A 22,713-nucleotide genomic window follows, 5' to 3' on the forward strand; every position below is an offset into this window, starting at 1 on the left:
TGCTAGTCCTATACCCCAGATGCTTAATTGTTCCCAGGTGCAGCCTGGGCCTTCTTGCCTCTTTGGTTTTCTTCGCCTTTAGCCCCACCTCCACCCACACACCCACCCGCACCCCACCCCCATCCCGGAGGATTCTTAAACATATGCAGCTGAGAGTGAGAACCACTTCTTTCATACATTGCTTGTAGGAAATATACCTTAACCCTCGAATGGTTAGGAAAAATATGTTCATATCTATCTATAGAAAGAGGGAGGAAGCAGGAAAGCCTGTATCCATGAAGCTCTCCCTTCCAGATTCTCCATTACTTAAGGGACATGCCTGGTCCTTCACCCAGTCTGATCTCACTAAAGACCCCACACAGAAGCACCTGTCCTGAGATAGTGAGGATTTGCTTGGCCTTTACAATTATTTTATGATTTATTTTAGAGTCTTTCCCAGCAACAAATTAAGGAGAGATGAGCGGGTCAACAGCAATCATAGCTAATCATTGTAATTTCCTATCTATAAACCCCCGGCTTGTATTTACAAACACCCCCCCACACACACACAACAGCACCGAAACCATTCCCCTGTGACTGTACAAGTTGCTACAAGACAGAACACAACAGACTGTTCATCCAGATGCAGTTATAAGATACTGAAAGTACACGGAGCAAAGACATGATGAAATCGCCTCAGATTTACAGCAACAGGTGGCAGCCTCTGAGAAGGCGTAGATGTGGTCATCTGGCTTCTTGTACATACACACACACACAGCAGAGGGAACAAGGAGACCCAGCACCAAGAACTCTGTTGAAAGCGCTGTGGCTTACAAAAGTGGCTTGGAAGGGCACAGGGATGTGAGGAAAGCATGCATGTGCCCACTTGGCTCTTAATCCAAGCACTCAAAAGCACCGCAGAGGGGGCTCCCAAGCAGTCCTCCCAATAAAATCAGTGGCTATAGGTAAGGCCTGGGCATTGCTTTTTAAAGCTTCCTAGGCAAACCACACTGTGTGCTTGACTTTGAAAATGACCTCCACAGAGAATTCTCTACCTCCTGAGCTGGGCAGGACACTGAGTTCCCCGTGCCTTCAGCCTTCCAAGCCAGGCCTTGCACCCTCTTAGAGCTTCCTTCTTTTCTTTTCACTATACAGCTGAAGCTAGCTTTGAACTCCTGGTCCTCACTACATACATATATACACACACTCACATCCACTCACACTCAAAACACAGGGGCCTGCAGTGCAAACGTCTCCGCAAACCCATCTAACTCACTGGAGTTTCTAAACTACAAAGCCATCTTTTCTAACCAGATAGGCTTACCCTATGAAAGTCCCTGAAACATCTGCCAGTGCCCTGTTCAATATAAACACCAGCACGTAAAAACGTCAGTTGACCTATTCAGTCAAAGCTATAAGGAGACAGATTCAAGACTTGGTGTGCTCCTGCGGTTACTTCCTGGTGTTAAGTGTCACACCTAGAATTTGCTAGCTTGTTTTGGCACAGGTCTGGTGTAGTTCCATGCTATCCTGAAGATCATTATGTAGCCAGTGCTAGCCCTGAACGCCTGGACCTCCGGCTCCGGCTCCTACCTCCCCGGTGCCGGGTTACAGGCATATGCCGCCATGTCTGGTGCATATAAGCTGTGTGGCATTAAATTAATCACTTAAAACCTTGTAGCTTAAGACCTTTTATTCAAGTCTCAGTTTCTGTACCAACAAAATGAGGTTAGTATCCATTATACATTCATAAGGCTGTTAGATAATAAAGCAGAGCTCTCTACCAGATAGCACTCCTGTCGCTAGTCCCTGCTAGGGACCAAAGTTTGCCTAAAAATGTCTAAAGTGCCCCAAAACCCAACTCAGTCACGGTTCATCTTGTCTGAAAAGTGGCCGTGACTCATTAAAAATGGGCTCCAGTTGGGGCAAAGGCCCACTACTCTGTGGTTCCTGCTGCGAATCCAAGGTCCCATCTGGGTAACCTTGTCTCTCCAATTCTGATTATTCCTGCCTTAAAAGAACCAGTGGCAGGAAGGATAGCTCAGTGGTTAGAAGAGTATACCATCCTTGCAGAGGACCAGAGTTTGGTTCCCAGCACTTGCACAAGGTGGCTTATGGCAGATTGTAACTTCAAAGGATCCAAAGCTCCCTTCTAGAGCCCCAAGACCCTGCACCCACTTGCACAAACTTACATACAGATGCACACCTGTATGTGCATAATTAGAAATAACATCTTTAAGGAACAATGGTAATCAGCCATGACTGGTGATCTGCTCCGGGGTCACCGGTTTGCATCTCTGATTACAACAGGATACAGATCAGGTGGCAAAAATGTCAAGGTCAGGTCTAGAAACCAGCACTCCAATATCAGGAGTGTTTGGAGTCCTTCGGAGAATTTGAGATGCCCACCGTCCACCCCAGAAGGTTTCGGGCATGAATGACATCAGAATCGCCTGCGGAATTTGTCACAGAGGACAACCAGGGTGGCTCTGCTCTCCAAACCTGACCCCACAGATCTGGACTCAGCACGTGAGTCTTCCTAACAAGGAGCCAGGTGGCTGTGGAGCTGCACCTAGGGACACACTGACCTTACAGGGCAACAAACAGAGCACTCTGAGAAGCCGCAGACATTGTGGAAGGAGTGCAGCCTGTGACAGCAGTCACTGCTTGAGTTTGAACCAGTAACTTCATCTCAGCTAGTTGTATCCTCCCTAAAATACTGGCTTCGTCACTTATATAACTATTTAAAATACTACATGTAAAAGTATCTGAAAACCCTCCAGTATAGTACCCAATACACTGACCCTCAGTATAAGTTTATTCATTGTAGACCAAAGAGCACAGCACAAAAAAATAACTTGATGTCCTCAACCAAGGTGTCAGAGATAATTAGAATGAATAGGCTGAGAGTAATGAACGAGTTGCTACAGACCAACACGGGCCTCCTTTGCCAAGGAGAATGTCCAAGGTCAGTTCTTCATTGAACCTGGTGTTTCCCACCTAAGCCAGAAACTCCATTTTTTGTTTGTTTGTTTGTTTGTTCTGGGAATGTTTAAAAGGCTCAGAGTGGCTTTGTGTTCTAACAATTGACTACCCTGCCCCACAAACAGGCAAACAGATAGCAAGAGCAATCTTTCAAAATAAACAGGAGGCTGGAGAGATGGCTCAGTGGTTATGAGCGCCACCTGCTCTTCCAAAGGTCCTGAGTTCAATTCCCAGCAACCACATGGTGGCTCACAACCATGTGTAATGTGATATGCACCCTCTTCTGGCCTGCAGGTGTACATGCAAGCAGAGCACTGTATACATAATAACAAAATAGACAGAAAATGCCACAAAGCTCTTGGGCATCCTCAAGCACTGCAGCTTTTCTCTGCAATGGTCCTTAAAGCTTTTCAACTCCATATGCAAAGGGCACAGTAAAGAAACTAACATCACTGCTCTGTGGGTGGAAAAGAAAAACTTTATTCCAAACTGTGTAACAGGTACCTATGATACTGTGTGAACATGGAGGCCAGCATGGGCTTTAATATGCTGGGGGCGCCTTCTGCCCAGAGGTAAAGGAAATCACTCCTTTTGGTGGATGGGAACCAGTTTTCACAACTTCCTGAAGGGTGCTAGATTTACCTAACTAATAGAAATCTTCCTATAGTCCAGGTTGCACTCCTTCTGGATATTTGGACAACCTTTTGGAGTTTTGGGAACCAGAGGTTCATCTGGACATGAAAACTCTACTTTCATTCCTAGAAGTGACACTCACCAAATTTCTCATCTCCCAAACTTCTCTAGAGAGGGCATAAGACTCTCTCTCTCTCTCTCTCTTCAGTAAGCCCCTTTTCTCAGCCAGATAGGCTTAGAGTCAGATGTCGGTGTCAGCTGATGTCCCTTCAGGTGCCCGTCCACCCCCAGTGGGTAACCTGTGACCCCAAGGAGCCACCACAATAACACTTGTATCCTTGAATCATGGCCTCTGGGGATTTCCCTCACTATAGAAGTGATGAGACCAGACTATAACGGTGTTAGCTAGCTATCCAGAGCCCAGCATGCCAATCATATTTACCCAGCCACCCGTACCTTAAAAGTACAACAGGGTCCCAATGACAGCAAGACACAGAACAGGAGGGAGCAACTTGTAATTCCTCACACTATGGCTTCCATTCAGCTCTTCCCTCATCCCTCCCTGAGAAATGATCAGATGATCACATGCTGGGAGTGTTATCTTTTAAGCTGTTATACGGATTCTGTTTCCTGCTGCAGTGATGACACCAGGGTTCCTGCCACTTCCAGAAACACACTGGTCTGGCTCTCTGCTCAGGCCACAGTTTTCTGGGCAGGTTCATCTCAAGTGTGTGATGCTGAGTCCTAAACGCATGCTCCAGATTACTATGGCCAGGCAAGGAGTCATCATCTATCCTCAAAATGGAGTCAAAGGCTACTTATAAAATGGAGTCTCTCAGGGCAGGCCGCAGTCTGTAGGATCACTGTTTAGCACAAACAGTATAAATTAGATCAAGGTACAGCCTGATCCAGCAAGCTCCATTGTCAGCCTTCTAGAAGGTTGCTGTTAGTAGCCTCTAGACAAGGCTTGCCTACAACCAAGATAAAGTACAGCCCTGGACCGTCACCACCCATGGTTCTCTGAGGTATACCAGGCAAATATAACCAGAGCTCCAGCTCCAGGGGTCTTCAACTTTTGAGATCCAACCACTTCCCTCAGGGAAAGAAAACACGAGCCATGGTAAAGAGGCAGGAAAGGATTTAAATCATCACAGCTAAGCTACAGCATGAAGCCAGAAGGTGTGCATTTCAAACCCATCTTCGCAGTACTCAGATGAGCTCTGGGTTTAAACAGAGGAACACTGGGACAAGAGGTGTGAATGAGTAAGCAGTCTCAGTCAGAGTGCAGTCTGGTTGGTCGTTATCTTAACTCTGGTTCTGCAAGGTGATCAGAGTTCTGTTGCTTGAGGGGACGAGCAAGTTCCCAGGAGATGAAGAGGTGACTGCTCTTGCCTCTGGGTGTGATCTGAGCATAGGGAGACCTGTCTGCAAGGCTCTGCTTTTCCTGTGGTGACATTCCCTGCAGGTTTAGGGCAATGCCTAGGGACTCTAGTGCCTGGTGGGGGTCTGGAACAGGACGTTGTAAGAGGTGACAGGAAGATGCCTGTTTCTTTTATCTATATGCTGTCAGCGTGGGAAGGGGATGAGCTAGAGCTGATAGCACCAGTTCTTAGACACCTCTCGAGTGATTAGCACACAGGCATGCAGAGGTAACCAGGAGTCTGTCCCCATATGCCAGACTCAAAATGTCTGGAATTACATTATCTCTGTAGGCTCAAGAGAAAGTCAGTGTTGTGCAACAAAAGCAGGTTTTTGTTTGGTTGGTTGGTTTTTGTTTTTGTTTTGTTTTGTTTTGTTTTTGAGTACCCATTAAAGAAGTACCGGGTCAAAAGAATGTAGTTCTGGGAAGAGGGCCTGACTCTTCAAGCCTGAAGTAGAACTAAGACAACGTAAGATGCTAACCCTGGAGAAAACCAACTGGATAAGGAAGCCTCGCCAGTGCACTACGCCAGAAACAGATGAACACATTTGTGTCTTTCCTCGGTGCCAGTTTACTAAGTAACAAGAAATTCTAAGGTCCAGTTTCAATGATAGGAATTTGATAATATAGCCCACCTATCGTGGTAGTCCTGATGAGGCAAATGCAAGTTCTTTTATTTAATCATTGTTAACTAATATTAGCTCTCAAATCATACAGCACATAGAAAATGTGTGTGTGTGTGTTTATGGCTCACAGAATAAATACAAGTTAAATAGCTTGCAGCAGAGTCCAAAGGGTCTCCAAAGGGGGCTAGTGTGCTGAGTTGATAACACAGAGAACTAAACCAGTGCCAGGTGGGAGCAGTTACCTGTGCTGCAGGAATCAGGTTTGAGAGTTAAGTCACAGAGTTCTATGGGGTGGAAATCCAAACAGGGTTTGGCGTGAGGAGCAGGTCTGGGACAGGAAACAGCAGGCCAGGTCCCAGTCTAGATGATGAACAGGTGACCAGGCAGGCAGTCAAGTAGGCCGCATCAGCAGCTCTAGAAACAGTCAGAGCCCTCATCAGCATCAGCAACCAAATATGCCCGATTGTTTTCAAACACAGTCCCAACCACACTGGAGGAGCTGGAAATGCCAGCGTGAACAAGGCAGACACATGGCTGAGGATGCTCATCCAGGGAGCAGCAAAGAAACACAGAAATGAAGACTATCTCTGCCCAGGAAGTCCCAGTGACGTAAACAAAATGGGAGTCAGGTCTGCAGTTCTTCAGTTAGTCTACAGAACACCTTTGGGGAGGAGCGCAGGGATGGAAAATATTCCTGGAAAACATTCCCTAGAGGCAGGTATAATCCTAGCAGCTCTGGGGGGGCGGGGGCTGAGGCAGGAGGATCACAAATCCAGGGTCTCCTTGGGTTAGACACTAAGTTCAAGGCCAATTTGGGCAACTCAGTGAAACTCTAGCTCCAAAAAGAAAAAAAAAAAATCACAATTTTTAAAGGTAAAAAACTGGGGTGGGGATATAGCTCAGTGGTACAGTGCTTGCTTGGCTTGTTTAAAACCCTTGTTAGAAGGAAAGGCGGGAGGGAGAAAGGAAGGAGGGGAGGGAGAATAAAGGGAGGGAAGGAGGGAGAGGGAGGGAGGAAGGGAGAAAAAAGAAGAAAGAATCCCACCTAGCCTCAGCAAACAGTCAACACTTAGTGAGCTGCACACAGGTTGAGGTCTGTCCCCATTGGCCCTTTAGGGCAGATACCTTAGCAGAGAATGCAAAATGCTCTTAAGGTGACCTTGGCTGTGAAGAATGAATAAGAGCCCCGATAGAAGGGAAAGGGTCTTCCAGGCAGACAAACACCAACAAAGGCCAGGAGCTGTGGCAGAACTGGATCCAAATATCCTGATAAACTTCCTGCCTAAGCAGGAAGTGATCAGCTGTGTAGGTTAAGGGTCAGATATAGAACAATTTATATCAGCTAAAAGGCAAAGGAAAAACCCCACTCAGAGAGAGAGAGAGAGAGAGAGAGAGAGAGAGAGAGAGAGAGAGAGAGAGAGAGAGAGAGTGTTCTAACGGGGTGCTGTGAGAGAGATCAAAGGGCAGAATGCTCTGCTAGTGACAGAGTCTTCATAGGACTTCAAAATGTGGAGAGCATCTGAGGCCCACCCACCCTTTACAAAAACACAATCTTCCTCTTCTGAAATAGCATTCAAAGACTGAATCTCCTAAAATAATTGTTCTGAGCTCTTCATTCCCCTTTGTGAATTTGGAAAGGAACAAACACATCTCCCTTGGTTGGACCTGATTTTGTCTGTGGTAGACAGACCCTGCCCCCCACCCAGGATGGGTCACCGGGAAGAACACTTTAATCAGACCACCACCATCCCAACAATTCAAGGAGATAAAACACATGTGAGCGTGTACTTTTAAAGCCAGTTCTGCACAACACAGAACAGTCACATAGTTTTCCTCTCAGCCTCCCGGAATTCACCAAAAGAAAGGACAGAGGTGGGCCAACCAAACCACAACAGGAACAGAGTGATTTGAGGGAAGTAAAGGGGGTCCAGAGGGCTTCCATCCATCATGGAAGAGAGGGGATGGTGGATTGGCTCAATGAAAAAGCTACACCAGTATTCGGTAGAGGCTCTTTCCCTAATGGCAAATCAGAAAGCAAAGAGTGAGGCAGAAAGGAAGTGAGGCTGGGTTGTCAGAGGATGGTCCCTAGGAACCCACTTCCCTTAGCTAGGCCCTACCCCTAAAGTTTCCGCAACCACACCACACCCCCCCCCCCACAAAACAACACCACCATCTGGAGAACAAGCATTTGAAACAAGAGCTTGCAGGAGGCAATTTGCATTCAAACATAGAATAAGCATCACTTTTAAGTGTGTTTTGTGAGACTTAGAAGTATTCATTCATTCATTCATTCATTCAACTAGTATCTATTAAGAGTCTACTATGTGTTAGATGTGCGGGCCTTAGAAATATAAAACTAAACAAATCAAAGACCCCCCCTGAACTACATACATAAGGGACTAACAATAAACAAATATATAAATATGTAACTATAAGCTTTCTTTTCATGTCAGGTGAGGCTACGACACAAGAGAAAAGAAAGACAGTGGAGAAGGGGACCTGGAGGGAAGGAAAGCATCACTCAGAGGGTAGCACTTGACCAGAGAGAGCAGAATCGACTGAGAGAGCGAGAGAGCGATCCATGCAAATAAACCAAGCAAGGAAGGAGCCAGTGCAGATGGCCAGGGTCAGAGTGCACGCAGCAAGCCTAGAGCAGCAAGGAGGTCAGGCGCTCAAGCAGAGCTAGCAGATCGTCTCATCACAAAGGCAGACAGGTCCAGGAGATGAACTCCAGGAAAAGCATGAGATCAGATAAGACTAGAAGGACACATGAAGAGTCGGGGGTTTTAGTGACACTTAGGGACTGAGTGGTGAAGTTGTGTGAGTCCACTAATTTTTTTTTTTTTCTGTTAATTCGTCAAGCTGCTGTGAAGCAATGGAGGGGTGGAAGGCAGGGGAGGAAGCCAGGAAACTGGGTGGGACCTGCCTCAGTGCAGGTGAGAGGAGCTGCTGGTTTGGATGAGTGGGAAACATGGCTGGATATAAATCCAACAGGACTGAAGGAGGCACAGGAAGTCTAGTAAAAAAAAAAAAAAAAAAAAAAAAAAAAGGAGGCAGAGGCATAGAAGGACCTAGAGGACAAGAGCTCCACAAGAAGACCAGCAGAGCCACCTAACCAGGGCCAGGGGGGCCTGTGGAGTCTGAAGCACCAACCGAAGACCGGGCATGGACAGGACCTAGGTCCCCTACATAGCGGATGGGAAGCTCATGTTTCGTGTGGGTCCACTAGTAAGGATAGCAAGGGCTGACTCTGACATGGACTCGGTTGCCTGCTTTTCAATCACATCCCCCTGATAGGACTGCCTTGCCAGGTCACAGGGGAAGTGGATGAACTCAATCCTGATGCGAATTTATGAGATGGGGTAGGGGGTGGGGGCTCCCCTTTTCTAAGGAAAAGTGAATTAATTAATTAATTAATTAATAAAAAAGAGTAAGGACAAAATGAATCTGGTGTGAGTATATATATGTATATATACATATATATATACATATTTATATAAATGTGTATATATACTTATATGTGTTTATATAAATATATATATATACTCATATATGTTTATATAAATATGTACATATATTTATATTAAGCCTGAGTGGTGCTACTATTACCAAGAAAGGGAACAACAGGTGGTACACTTTTGGAAAATAAGGCAGGATCTAGAGCATTCCATTTGAGATGTTGGCAGAGTTCTTAGACCTTTGAGAAGGGATATTGAACAAATAGCTGGGAATATGAGTCTAGGATTGGCGTATGTATTAGACTGTCTCTAGAGTAACAGAACTTAAAGAATGGGTCATTCTACATATATAGAAAGGGGATTTATTAGAATAACTTACAGTTTGTGGTCCAGCTAATCCAACAGTGGCCGTCTGTGAATGGAAGGTCTAAGAATCCAGCTGGATCCAATGCAGAAGGCTAAATGGCTCAGCTGGTCCTCAGTGTACACCAGAATCCTGAAGAAGTAGGCTCTAGTGCCAATGAAGGAATGCGCTGGCCAGCAAGAGTGAAAGAAAGCAGGTAAAGAGAGAGGCTTCCAGCAGGTGTGGTCCAGATTACAGGTGTGTCTTCCTACTGTTGTTTTTGAATTACCAATATGGCCTAATAATTGATTTGTACTATCAGTATTATTGGTATGCCCAGCTAGCAATCAATTAAGACATAGACACTTGTTATATTTTAAAATAGCCTTAGTTAACCTGGGGCAGGGCAGATATCAATCCTCTAAACTACCTCCCATAGCGGGGCAGGCATGGGATCCCTGCCCCAATCCCATGCCATCTGCTTTTAATAATGTCTATCAAGCTACCTCCCATCCATAATCCCAATTACGTGCTAATGTTCTTCATCTGGGCCAAATCCCCCATCCACACCGGCCACGTGTTTCTCTTCCATCTAACCCATGGCGGCCTTCTTCTTTCTCCTCAGGACTCTCTCCCTTTTTTCTTCCTAGGATTCCTCTCTCTTTCTCTCTCTCTCTCTCTCTCTCTCTCTCTCTCTCTCTCTCTCTCTCTCTCTCTCTCTCTCTCTCTCTCTCACTCTCGCTCTCTCTGAGCCCGAGAACCTTAACTACACCTCTATCCCCTCTGCCTTGTCCAGGTGGGATGGCTTTTTATTAATCAAAAGGTGGGTCACAGAGAGAGCAAGCAGTAATTAGCGTCAAAATACATTAGCCCATCCCCCACACCTTACCTCAAAGATGTGAGCTAGAGGTGGATCCTTTCACTTCAAGTGGTTTAATTAAGTAACGATCCCTCACCGGTGTGCCCAGCCATTTGGGGGTTTTAGTTCATTCCAGATATAGTCAAGGTGACAAACAAAATGGCCATCACAGGGTATGAGGACACAAACTTAGGAGTCATCAGCACTTAGGCGTTGTCCAAAGGTGACAGAGAAGGCCTAGAGATGTACACAAACGGAAAAGAAACCTTGAGGCTGAGCCTGGGCCACTTCAATATTCACAGGTTGGGAAAAGGATGCCAATATAGAAAACAGGCCACAGAAGCCACCAGGATCCACGTGCGGAGTATGTGTTTGAAGTGGCCAATCCCATCAAAAGTTACTACCGAGTTCGGATGGAAAACAGAGGGGACCCCAGTTTTGGCAACGTGCAGGCAGCTGGTGACCTTGAAGAGAGATCATAAAAAGTGTTCAACTGCTGGGACATTGCCAAAACATAAAAAGTGGAAAACAATTTACATCATTACAGGCAAAGTTGTGGATTTATAGTCACAACCCAGCAATTCTTTATGTAAGATCTATCACAGAGGGATTGTAGCACACATGCGCCCTGAAGTATACCAAAATGTTCCTGGCAGCATTGTTCACCAGAGTCCTAAGCTGATGAGAACGTGCCAGACCATGGGCCTGCCCCTTCAAGACACTGCTCACTTTAAGCGGCTAGATCCCACACTCAGAGCTGCCTCTCCCAGCCCGGACGGGAGGATAAGAAGCCATGCTGCACTGTGGATTCACAAACCCTATCTATACCTGGCTCCTCCATGCTCCTTGTCACACAGAACCAGCAGGAGATTGACAGGTGGCTTACAGAAGATAAGTGAGAAACGGGTAGATGGAGGAACGAGAACATAGTCTTCCAGCAATGTGATCACAGGCACACTCAGTGTTTTACCAATTATCTGGAACCCTTTAGCTCTGTCAAGTTGACGCTTAAATTTACCCACCACATTCTTCTTAAAAGTTGTAATCTTTTTTTCCAAGCAGCTGCCGAGATGGCTGAAGTGGAGCAGAAGAAGCAGCCTACCGCGGCGTGGACTGGTACCAAACTGCTGGACATATCAAAAGCAGTGATGCAGCTGTACAGCGCCCACAGAGGCGGCGCCTGAACCGAGGCCTACGGCGCAAGCAACACTCGCTTCTTAAGCGCCTGAGGAAGGCCAAGAAGGAGGCTCCACCCGTGGAGAAGCCGGAGGTGGTGAAGACCCACCTGAGGGACATAATCATCCTGCCCGAGGTGGTGGGCAGCATGGTGGGCGTGAACAACGGCAAGACCTTCAACCAGGTGGAGATCAAACCAGAGCCGATCGGCCACTACCTGGGCGAGTTCTCCATCACCTACAAGCCGGTGAAGCACGGCCGGCCTGGTATTGGGGCCACCCACCCCTCCCGCTTCATCCCCCTCAAATAGCCATGGCTAATAAAGACTCGTGTTCAGTCAAAAAAAAATTGTGATCCTCAGCTGGGTGCAGCGGTGCTCCCCTGTAATCCTAGCACCCAGGGAGGCAGAGGCAGGTGGATCGCTATGAGTTTGAGGCCAGCCTGGTCTACAAAGTAAGTCTAGGACTGCCAAGGCCTCACAGAGAAACACTGTCTCAAAAACAAAAACAAAAACAAAAGTTGTGATCCTCAAAAGTTGTGAATAAAGTGAGGATCTGCCCAGCTATCCAGCACCCACATAAAAGACAGCCATGGCAGCACCTGCCAATAGTCCCAGCCCTGGACTGGGGAAGGCAGACACCGGAAGATAATTGGGGATTGCCAGCCCAGTGGCCTAACCAAAATGGCGAGCTCCAGGTTTGGTGTCTCAAAGAGTAAGGTGAAATAGAGGAAGGCAGTCACTACCTCTGGCCTACACACACACACACACTCTCTCTCTCTCTCTCTCTCTCTCTCTCTCTCTCTCTCTCTCTCTCTCTCTCTCTCTCACACACACACACACACACACACACACACACACACAAACACACTCACATATAGAGACACACACATTCACATACGTATACTACAAAAAAAATGAATAAGTAGAAAAGTTGGAATTTTGTCCATTAAATATGGGGGGGGGTAGCAAACCTTGGGTCCCAAGCAAAATCTGAAGTAGTAAATGTCATATTCAATACTTTGAACATCGTATTCAACTCAAATATAATTATTTATCTAGCTTGAGCTTTAGAACTATACTATTAGACTTTATCCCAAGACTTAGGATTTTTTGCACTTTTAAAATTCATTTTTTAAATGTCCATAAAGATACGAAAGCCCTTGGGGATACTGGGATGTTCGAATATGTTCTAAGTAACCCTGTTTTATGACAAGACCACTGATAAAGATGCAAAAAAAATCCTGGGAACTGCATTCTTGTGCAGTCTTCGCCAAAGAAGGGGACATTGCAGAGAAGCCATAGACTCTGCCACTTCCCACCACAGACCGACAGCAGACAGCTCTAGCTACCAACCTCAGTCTATCACCAACAGACTTCAGCCTGTACTCCCAGTTCTGCTAACCTCTATCTTCTCAGCCATACATACGGTAGGAATAAAAGTGGTGTCTACCTCGTCAGTGCTGTAAGAATTAAATACTAAAATGATTAACAAGCTCAAGGTGCATAACTGTCAATTAAAACAAAATTATGTCCCTGCCCCCCTACCCAATATCTTGAAGGAAAGCATCTTATTCCTGGAACCGGGACTACTTTTCTTCCTAGTCTGTAGTTTCTGGGAGGAGCATTTCCCACTAGGCCTTGGAGAAAATATCCTATTGCTGACACCACATACTTTCATCATAGGACCTGGAGAAATCTAGGTGGTTTCGAACTGGAAGCCTCCTCCCAAATGGCCAGATCTCATAGTGGCAAAAAGTGCTAGCAGGCAGCAAAGAGGAGAAAAGTACCAGCTGTCTTACCCAGATATGAACCCAGTAAACTCTATAACAGCATCTCACCTAGTCCATTCGTGGTCCCAAGGTCTTGGTGAGTAACCAAGAGCTGTCTCACTGGACTTAAGGCCAACAAATCAGGGTAACTCACGCATGGTGCTGGAAATCTGGCCACTAAGTTCAAGTCAGAGAACCCAGAGGGAAACCTGCTACTGTAACTTTACTAAACTGATATCGAGTACAGCTTCCTTCTAGATACTTATTCTTGTTTTATTTTGTTTTCAAGACAGGGTTTCTCAGTGTGGTCTTGGCTGTCCTGGACTCACTTTGTAGACCAGGCTGGCCTTGAACTCACAGAGATCTGCCTGCCTCTGCCTCCCCAAATGCTGGGATTACAGGTGTGTGCCATTGCGTCCAGCTTAGATACTTCTTCTTATACATATGTATTAGTCCAGCTCTCATCTTTCACCAAAGAAGCTTCTTTTTTGTAGTAGATGCAGGCTAACACAAAGAACCACAAATGAGTCAGAGAATAAGAGATTGGGGTATTCGTCCTAAAATAGAACATCTGTATCATACTCACCCCCAAAGTTCAAAGAATATCTCAGAAGACGAGACAGAGAGATTTTAAGAGGCAGAGGTTAGAAAGAATTTTTGTGAAACTTCTGACAGGTGGTTACTCTAGTGAACTCAGAGCAACTGTAGTTGCCTCCACAAGGCCTATACAAGATCATCGCAGTCAGTAGTCCAGCATGAATTTGGGGGGCTCATGGGCTCCCACTCCTAGTTGATAAGGTATAGGTTGTTGATGGCTACTAAGGGAGAGGAAGTTTTTTTTTTCAGGAGTGGGCCATTGATGCCCATCTTATATAGTAGCCAGGCCAGTCGTACATCACATGCATGTAAGCAACACTAATTTGGCACAGACAGACAGACAGACAGATAGATAGATAAAAGACAGATAGACGGACAGACAGACAGACAGATGAAAGAACATGACATTGGGTAAGAGGCAAAGAGAGGGACAAGAATTGGAGCATGGAAGCAAGAAGTGGATTTTATCAAAATAAAATATATCCCTGCATTAAGTGAAAACAAAGCTTTAAAAGAGCAATAGAGAAGTTCGCAAGAATTTTAAGTATTTGATCTGCTTTTACAAAATAAAATAAAAAATAACTTTAGGTAAGCCCACAAATGTGGGCTGGCTCTGGCTGTTGGTGGCTGTGGTGTTGCTATGTTGGCACTGAACTCTTATTTAGGCGATGAATGGTTGAAGATCTTGGTGATGATGGAGTTCAACCTTGTTTGTAGTCTTTTCTGTAGGTGTGCAGTGTTCACTTCACTCAAGACAGGAGGCACCTTGTTGTTTTACTATCTTTTCTTGTTTTTTCTTTTATTTATTCACTTTATATCCCAATCATAGTCCCTCCCTCCTCTCCTCCCAGTCCTACCCTCCCTCTCTCCTACTCCTCAGAAAAGGGGAGCCACATCAGCAACAGCCCACCCTGGTACATCAAGTCACACCAGGACTGAACACATCCTCTTCCCCTGAGGCCAGGCAAGGCAACCCTGCCAGAGAGAAGTGATGGAAAAGCAGGCAACAGAGTCCATGTCAGAGGCAGCCCCTGCTCCCCTTACTAGGGTACCCACATGAAGACCAAGCTGCCCATTGGCTACATATGTGTAGGTGGCTTGGGGCCAGTCCATGCACGGGCCTTGGTTGATGCTTCAGTCTCCATATGACCCCCTGGATCCAGGTTAGTTTGCTGTTGGTTTTCTTGCGGAGTTCTTGTCCCATCTGAGCCCTTCTTTTCCTTCCCCCCACTTTTCCACAAGGCTACTGACTCTCTGCCTAATGTTTGTCTGTGAGTCTCACCATCTGTTTTGATCCACTGCTGGGTAGAGCCTCTCAAAGGACAGCTATGCTAGGCTCCATTTGCAAACAGAGCAGAGTATCATTAACCGTGTCAGTGGTTGGCTCTCTCCCACTGGTTGAACATTCCCTCAATCTCCACTCTATCTTTATCCCTGCACATCTTGTAAGTAGGGTAATTTTGGGGGTTGAAGTTTTTATGGGTGGGTTGATGTTCCCCTCCCTCCACTAGAAGTCCTGACTGGCTAGATGGTGATCTCTTGGAGTTTATGGCCCTGCTACTAGGAGTCTTCGAGTCACCCCCATATCCTCCCAGAACCTACCCTGTCAGAGGTCTCCAGCTTGTCTCAGTGATGCCCCCATCCTGGGTTTCTTTACTCTCTCCAAGCCCTCTGGCCTTCCACCTACACTATCCCCACATCTGATCCCCACCCTCCATACTCCTTCTACTTTTTTTTTTTTTTTTTTTTTTTTTTGTATCTTAAATGCCCTTGATCTTCACAAGAGAATTCAAGGCCACATCTTTGTTATGAAACTTTTATTTATTCTTTAAAATTTTTTAAAGTCATATAGAATATATTAATCCTATTCACCCTTTATTCTCCCTCCAACTCTATGACACCCCATCACATCTCCCTGCCCAAATTAATGTCCTTTTGCTTAGTTTTGTTTGACTTTTGAGTCCATTTGTTGCTATCCATATGCTCCTAATTGTGGCATTCTCCACTGGGGTATGGGGAACCTACTAGTGCACATACTTCTGAAAAAAAATTATTCTCTCCCCCAGCAGCTATCAATTGCCAATGGCTTCTCAGTTACAGGTGGGATCTCAGAGGACCTTCCCCAGTGCATTCTGGAATCTTTAACTAGCCTGACCTTGTGATGATCTTGTGTGAGTTCATGTGTACAGCAGCCATGGCCTATACAGAGAACAGCATTTCATAGTTCTCTTCCCATCCTCTAGCTCTTAGACTTGTCCCATCCCATAATGCTCCATGAGCCTTAGGAAGTGGTGCCTGCTGTGCAATAGTGGCACCACTGTCTATGAGGATAACTAACTGTTCACCTGATTGGATGTGAGACCTGCTCCATAGGAGGGAATTCATGCCTGGCAGGGTAAACATAGTCAAAACTTCTTATAGCAGGGGGGAGTGGTCAATACAGAAACTAATTACTGATCAAAGTGCTGAAAATAAGCAACTGCGAGTGCTCTCCTGCAGACAGAAAATCTTTACTCTTTATCCAGTGAAACTCTCTTCTTCCTGATAGAGCTTTTTTGTCCTGGTCTTGGAAAAGCTTTGAAGATTTCAGCTCCAGACTCTTCAGCAGCAGACTTCTCAGGGTTATCAGACATTTTGCTAGTCTGGTGGCACGCACCTATAATCCCAGCATTTTGGAGGCAGAGGCAGGAAAATTGTGAATTTGAGGGCAGGCTGAACTACATTGTGAGACCCTGTCTCAAAAAAAAAAAGTTTTAATAAGTAAAACACACAAATAGGCAGATCCCTTATCCACAGCTGTATCCAAAGGAACAGCCATTCTATCTATCCATAAAAACAAGCACCCACTGATTCTGTAGCCCCACCATGCAACCCTGACACCTGACCTCGACCACCAGTAGCTATGCCAGCATTCCATCAGCCAGCAAGTTTGTGATAAATTTCCAGGGTGCATGGGCACTAGGGGATTGCAAAGGAAGCACATGGAATGGCTCTTAAGGATACAGGACAATCCGTGAGAGCATCTCAACAGCAGTGTGATCTCAGGCAAAGCACATTTCTATCCTCACCCCTGGCTTCCTGGATTAAAATGGAAATCATAATGATGCACACTGTCCATGTGAGGACTGCCGTGAGGGTTGGGAAAGACAGTGCCAGTGATTGCTATGGAAGACACCTACCCAGAGCCAACATTCATCCTTGTTATTAGAACCCAAATCTCCTTCAAGAAAGCATTGTGTTGGCCTGCTTCTTTGTTCTTGGCAATTTATGGTCACAAGATGGGTAACATATCTGCAGGCACTGTATCTGAATTCAAGGAAGAAAAACACATTTGTGTGTAAGGGTGGTGTGGAAGATGAGGTGGGAGTATTTTATGTGTGTTATAACACACCTGCCCCCTTGATAGGGAAACCTGAGTCAAAACTGACCCAATTTGGGATGGCAGGCCCATTTCCCCAGACACCCTGTGCTCAGGAGTGTTCATCTGACCTTGTTCTGGTCAATGAAACATAAAGTAAACACAACCCTGATAAGGCTTCCTTATAAAGGGGACAGGTGTGATGTGAGACACACGAGATGCTCCCACCTTGTCTCCCACCCCACCCTTACACACAAATGCTTTTCTCTTCACTGAATTCAGATACAGTGCCTGGAGATGTTACTCATCTTGTGACCATAAATCGCCACGAACAAAGATAATAAGATGCTGAGAGGAGAAACACAGAAATGAAGAATGATTCTGGGTGCTTAATAAGACAGTGCTCACAGACCGCCCTCCGAATGCCTGCTTCAAGCCCCTAAGAAAAATAATAGATGGTTGGACATTTTAAGTCCCTGTTGGTCATGTTGCTGGCTCACCGGCTCAAAGGTATCATCTAGTGCTATTCTTCACTCCAAGTTCTCACCTAGGTACCAAGAGAGATTCCAAGAGACATTACTGTGATCTCATTTATACACAGTAAAATTAAGGCCCTCTGTTATTTTCTATAAAGTTATTTTGGATCCCAGTAGAATCACCAAACTGTTCACAAAAATGCTTCACAAAGAGCCTTCCAGAAAGATCGCCACACTTGTGGCTTTCTTGAGCAACTTCATACCTTACACATCTCAAATATCACATGAACAGCATTCTGAGTAAGACCTGAGCATTGAGCTCTGCTTTGATGGGCAAACTTCTTCTAATAAACCGGTCTCATTCTTGCCCTTGAGGACAGAGGAGGAAGGATTTGAATTCCTGAGCAAATGCTTAGAAAACACCATGCACAGTGGTTTCAGCCTATAAGCTTCTCAGCAGAAGACAGTCTGACAACAACCATGATCATTTTATACCACAAAGCTACCCTCTGATCTCCAGATGTGCTCATGTGTGAATCATTTGCTGGTTCCGCTCAGGTCCTTTGCACAAAGCAACTTATCAGGAAATAACAGAGGAGCTTGACTTTGCTGTGTACAACACATGTACACAATGGTGGGAATATGTATGCTATGTGTTGTAAGGGCACATATGCCACAACACACACGTGGAGGCCAGAGGAAAACTCGGCCGAGTTGCTTTTCTCCTACCTCTAATGTGAACTCCAGAGATCAAACTCGGGTCATCAGTCTTGCGCAGTAAGTACCACTATCCCCTGAGCCATCTCACTGGCCCTCAGTTTAAGGTCTTAATAGAGCAAAGGATGACGCCTCTAAGGGAGGAAGGAATTCTTTAGCCACTGGCCCTTGGGTTGACTTAAGCTTCATCTTTTCCCCAAGCCTCTAACCTGCTATCCCAGATGTTAGACACTTTAAGCCACACAAGGACATGGGCCAATTTATTTCTCCCTCTCTCTCTCTCTCTCTCTCTCTCTCTCTCTCTCTCTCTCTCTCTCTCTCTCTCTCTGTGTGTGTGTGTGTGTGTGTGTGTGTGTGTGTGTGTGTGTGTTATAGAGAAGGGAAGGTGAAACCTAGCTCATAGTCTTACGGATCCCCCAGGCAGAGATGTTAGAGAAATCAGGACAATGTCCTCTTTCAGGAGGACTTGTGCAATAAGCCTCCCCATCCCAGCAATAAATACCAGTAGTTCCTGAGCTGGTACACCAAGTACTGTGGGGTATGAAGAGAGATAAACCAGCACGAAGACGGCCAAGAGGAAATCCAAAATAAAACGTTCGGAAGACAGCTTGGCACTCCACCCGGTTGCCCGTGGTCTGTTGGGTTAGTTCCTGATCCTTGTATGTGACAATGCTATTGGCCTAGAGGTAGGAAGTAGGGATTTGGCTGGTGCTGATGCTACCATAGTGAAAAAAAAACAACACCTATCCTGGGCATGGTGGACAACGAGGTTGTACAGAGAAGATCGCAAAGTTCACATCCAATTGGAGACCACAGGGCTTAGAAGAGCCTGCTGCATGCCAGCTGCTCGCTAAGGCTCCACCTGCCTACTTTTGAACATGCTCTAGGCAGATCTCAACCACAGCTCCCACAAGCAGAGAGACCACAGCTTGGGGAAAGGTTGCCCATCCTTCCCACACCCCATCCCCGTAGCTGGTTTTCCGTCTCTTTAAATCCTATGTCCCAAGCTCCAGCCCAGCTTTCTACTCTTACCTTCCCTGGAAATCTCATCCACATCAAAGTTGCCACAACATGCGGATGAGCCCTAGTCCTGAGCCCATCTCTGACTGTTCTCTCCCATATGCTTGGCCCGGGCTCCCCTAGATGGACACTCCCTGGGGGTGAAGGTGGTTACCTCCTGTTTCTCAGCATGTGGGTTATTTTAGGTGGGGTCCAAATCTCATTGTGGTCAGTGACTAGAACTGCATCCTGGGCCTACAGACACCTTGCTGAGTTGAGAGTTGTCTTGGCCTCTGCTTTTGTACGATCAAGCTCTCCGTCCCCCAGCAAAGTGTGCCTCCTCCCCCCTCCCCCGCTTGTTGGTTTTCTCACTAGCCATTTCCCTCTCAGATGTGGGTGACATCTCTAAGGCCATGATGTTCCATTGTCTCCCACTTTCAAGAGGTCCCCAAATCCTTCCTCCTTATCCCGCTCACCCATTCTGTGTCCTCTTCCCCACCTAGAACAGAAAATGTGGGTGGGCAGTCGCTCCCCTCCTACACTATAGTCATCTGTTTACTTCTCTGTTTCTTCAACCAATGAGTCATGGAACAGCAGGGATCCGAGGTACCGAGGTTAGGCCACAAGGAGAAAAAGAAAACCCCACAAATCTAAATGTTTTCTTATTTGAGGGGAGATACTCCAGTGATTGGAAGGTGGTGAGGTGCGTGGGAAGCCATGGGAGACAGAAATGCTGCCCTGTGCAGGCAGGAGCACGTGATCTGGCCCTACCCAATCACAACTTCCATCTCAAACTTGAAAGCTGAAGGAGACTGCCAAGAGTCAGGTTCGTACAGAGCGCATCCCGGCTTCAGCTTTGGCTAGTAGCTATGCAAGAGGCACTGCCAGTGAGTCTGAACCAGCAGACCGTGCCTGGGGAGGATGTCCAGGGCTGTGTTCCCTGCAGCCTGGCCTGCTGGTCGCCCTCATTGCAGTCTCCAGCTTACTACCATCCGTTCTGGGAAATGACCGTCATCCTTTTATGAATAAGTTGAGCTAGAATCAGCTTCCGGGATATAGACCCAAGAAACCCAAATGGGTATCCAACAGCTAGCTAATCGAGGGCTGGATGAAGAAACAAATAGAAACAGGACGGAAGGAGGAGAGAGGAGGCCGGGAGGAGGCTTTTCCTCCCTTTGGAAGTGGGGAGAGTGAGAGGAGGAGAAGAAGAAACCCCCCCCCCCTCGTCTGGTGTGCACCTCGGGTCTCTCTGGCCGTCGGACCTCCCTTCTCACCTGCAGAATCTAAAGACTTTTGAAGAATGTGAGAAAAACGTGCCTTCGGCAGCCCTGAGAAATCACCAGGACCCCACATCCCATGGGCAGTGAGCTATAACGAACTTAATAAGTGGACATGTCTCCAGCCCAACTCCCATCGGGAGCGCAGGAGAAAAGAGTAGATTCCGAGCTGCTGCGGAAGGTCAGATGAAGCAGAACTGAGAATTCAGAGCAGCACATAAATAGCGCCTGCTCCGTTCCCATGCTCTATAGAAACGAGCTAAGAACAGACGTGGGCATCATTTTCTGAAAAGTACGCTGGTGTTCCCTTTGACCCAGTAAGTCCGCTTCTAGGCAATCAGAAATACAGATGATTTGTGTATAAAAATAACCATGCTGACGTAACCGATAAGCAGGGGGAAAAAATTCGAAGCAATCCAACTGCCTAAAAGTAAGATACGACTGGGTAAAATGTCTCAGTAGTGCCACAGAATATTAGGCAGCTGTTAAAAACAGTGCTCGCAAAACAGCTGTGAGGACGGATGGTGATATAATGCTGTGTAGAAAAGACAAGGCACATGGAAAACCATGTACACAGTGTTATGCTTGATCTCAAATAAAGAAAAAGTGTGCATTAGAAAGCAGGCTGTAAAGAAACCACGAGTCTTCAGAGGGGGCTTGTCCTCATGAATTATGTGGGGTTTCTACAACACATCAAAATCATCTTCTTGATAAAGGAAAAAGATGTAGAAAAGTAAGATGAAAGAGCAAATATTAAAATTGGGGGAAATGATTTAATGATATTATAATCTCAAAAGTAAAAGAAACAAATGTGTTAATGTGTGTGTGTGTGTGTGTGTGTTTTTTATTAAAATCAGTAAACCAACACCCACATGTACCGAGGTGCCACATTTTGGGTTTGAATTCTCAGAAGTCTTAGCTGACCCTGGGGCTGAGGAAGCTCCCTTTCTGCCTCAACAATTTTGTCTTTTACCTGCCTTCTTCCTACTCAAGTGAAACTAGGACTGAGGGCTCTACCCTCTCTCTGTCTCTCTCTCTCTCTCTCTCTCTTTCTCTCTCTCTCTCTCTCTCTCTCTCTCTCTCTCTCTCTCTCTCTCTCTCTCTCTCTCTCTCTCTCTCTCTCTCTCTCTGTCTCTCTCTCTCTCTCTCGCCCCAGCCTTGCCACCACTCTACACAGACTCTCAGGACAGAATCCATCATATCTGAGCCACAGATGACTCTTTTTTTTTTTTTTTTTAAGATTTATTTATTTATTATTATGTATACAGAGCTCTGCCTGCAGGCAGAGAAGGACATCAGATCATATTATAGATGGTTGTGAGCCACCATGTGGTTGCTGGGAATTGAACTCATGACCTCTGGAAGAACAGACAGTGCTCTTAACCACTGAGCCATCTTTCCAGCCCCCACAGATGATTCTTTTACAGAACCACACTTCCAGTGGACGGACATCACACACTCGTTCACAGTACTTAGTGATTTTTTTTTATTTAGGGATATGTGTGTGTGTATGTGTGTGTGTGTGTGTGTGTGTGTGTGTGTGTGTGTGTGTGTGTGTGTGTGTCCACATATTGGTGACAGTGGAGGACAACACAGGGGCATCCAATCCCCAGGAGTTAGTTAGAGTTACGGGCAGTTGTAAGCCACCTATAGGGATGACAGAATAGATTTCCAGTTCTTTGACAGAGCAGAAGCCCTCTTAACTGCAGAGCCACCTTTCCGGCCCCTCATTCATAGTGTTTGTAAGTATCATATCCTGGATGCACTTGGACCATCCACCACCTGAAGAGTTTGAGATGACAACCCTCCATCTACCATGACAACTGTATCCATCTGGAGTCCATCTGGCTGCTAAGTACATGTCACAGGTGTAACTAACTGTTAGCAGGCCCTGCACTGTAGCAAGCTATGAGAGAAGCACGGGTGTGCATCCTGCACTGAATTCATGCATTTCCTAACCAAATATAGAGTTGTTCTTCCCCCCATAAACAATGCAACCTTTTGACTGGTCCCACTTTCTTCTTGCAACAACATAATAAA

General features: G+C 46.1%; 1 pseudogene; it reads left to right on the plus strand.

The window, feature by feature from the left end:
- Positions 1-11,373: 11,373 nt before the first annotated feature.
- Positions 11,374-11,812, plus strand: LOC127201850 (40S ribosomal protein S15-like; annotated as a pseudogene).
- The last annotated feature ends 10,901 nt before the right edge of the window (positions 11,813-22,713 follow it).

This window comes from Acomys russatus, chromosome 17 (assembly GCF_903995435.1).
Source record: "Acomys russatus chromosome 17, mAcoRus1.1, whole genome shotgun sequence".
Taxonomy (NCBI): domain Eukaryota; kingdom Metazoa; phylum Chordata; class Mammalia; order Rodentia; family Muridae; genus Acomys; species Acomys russatus.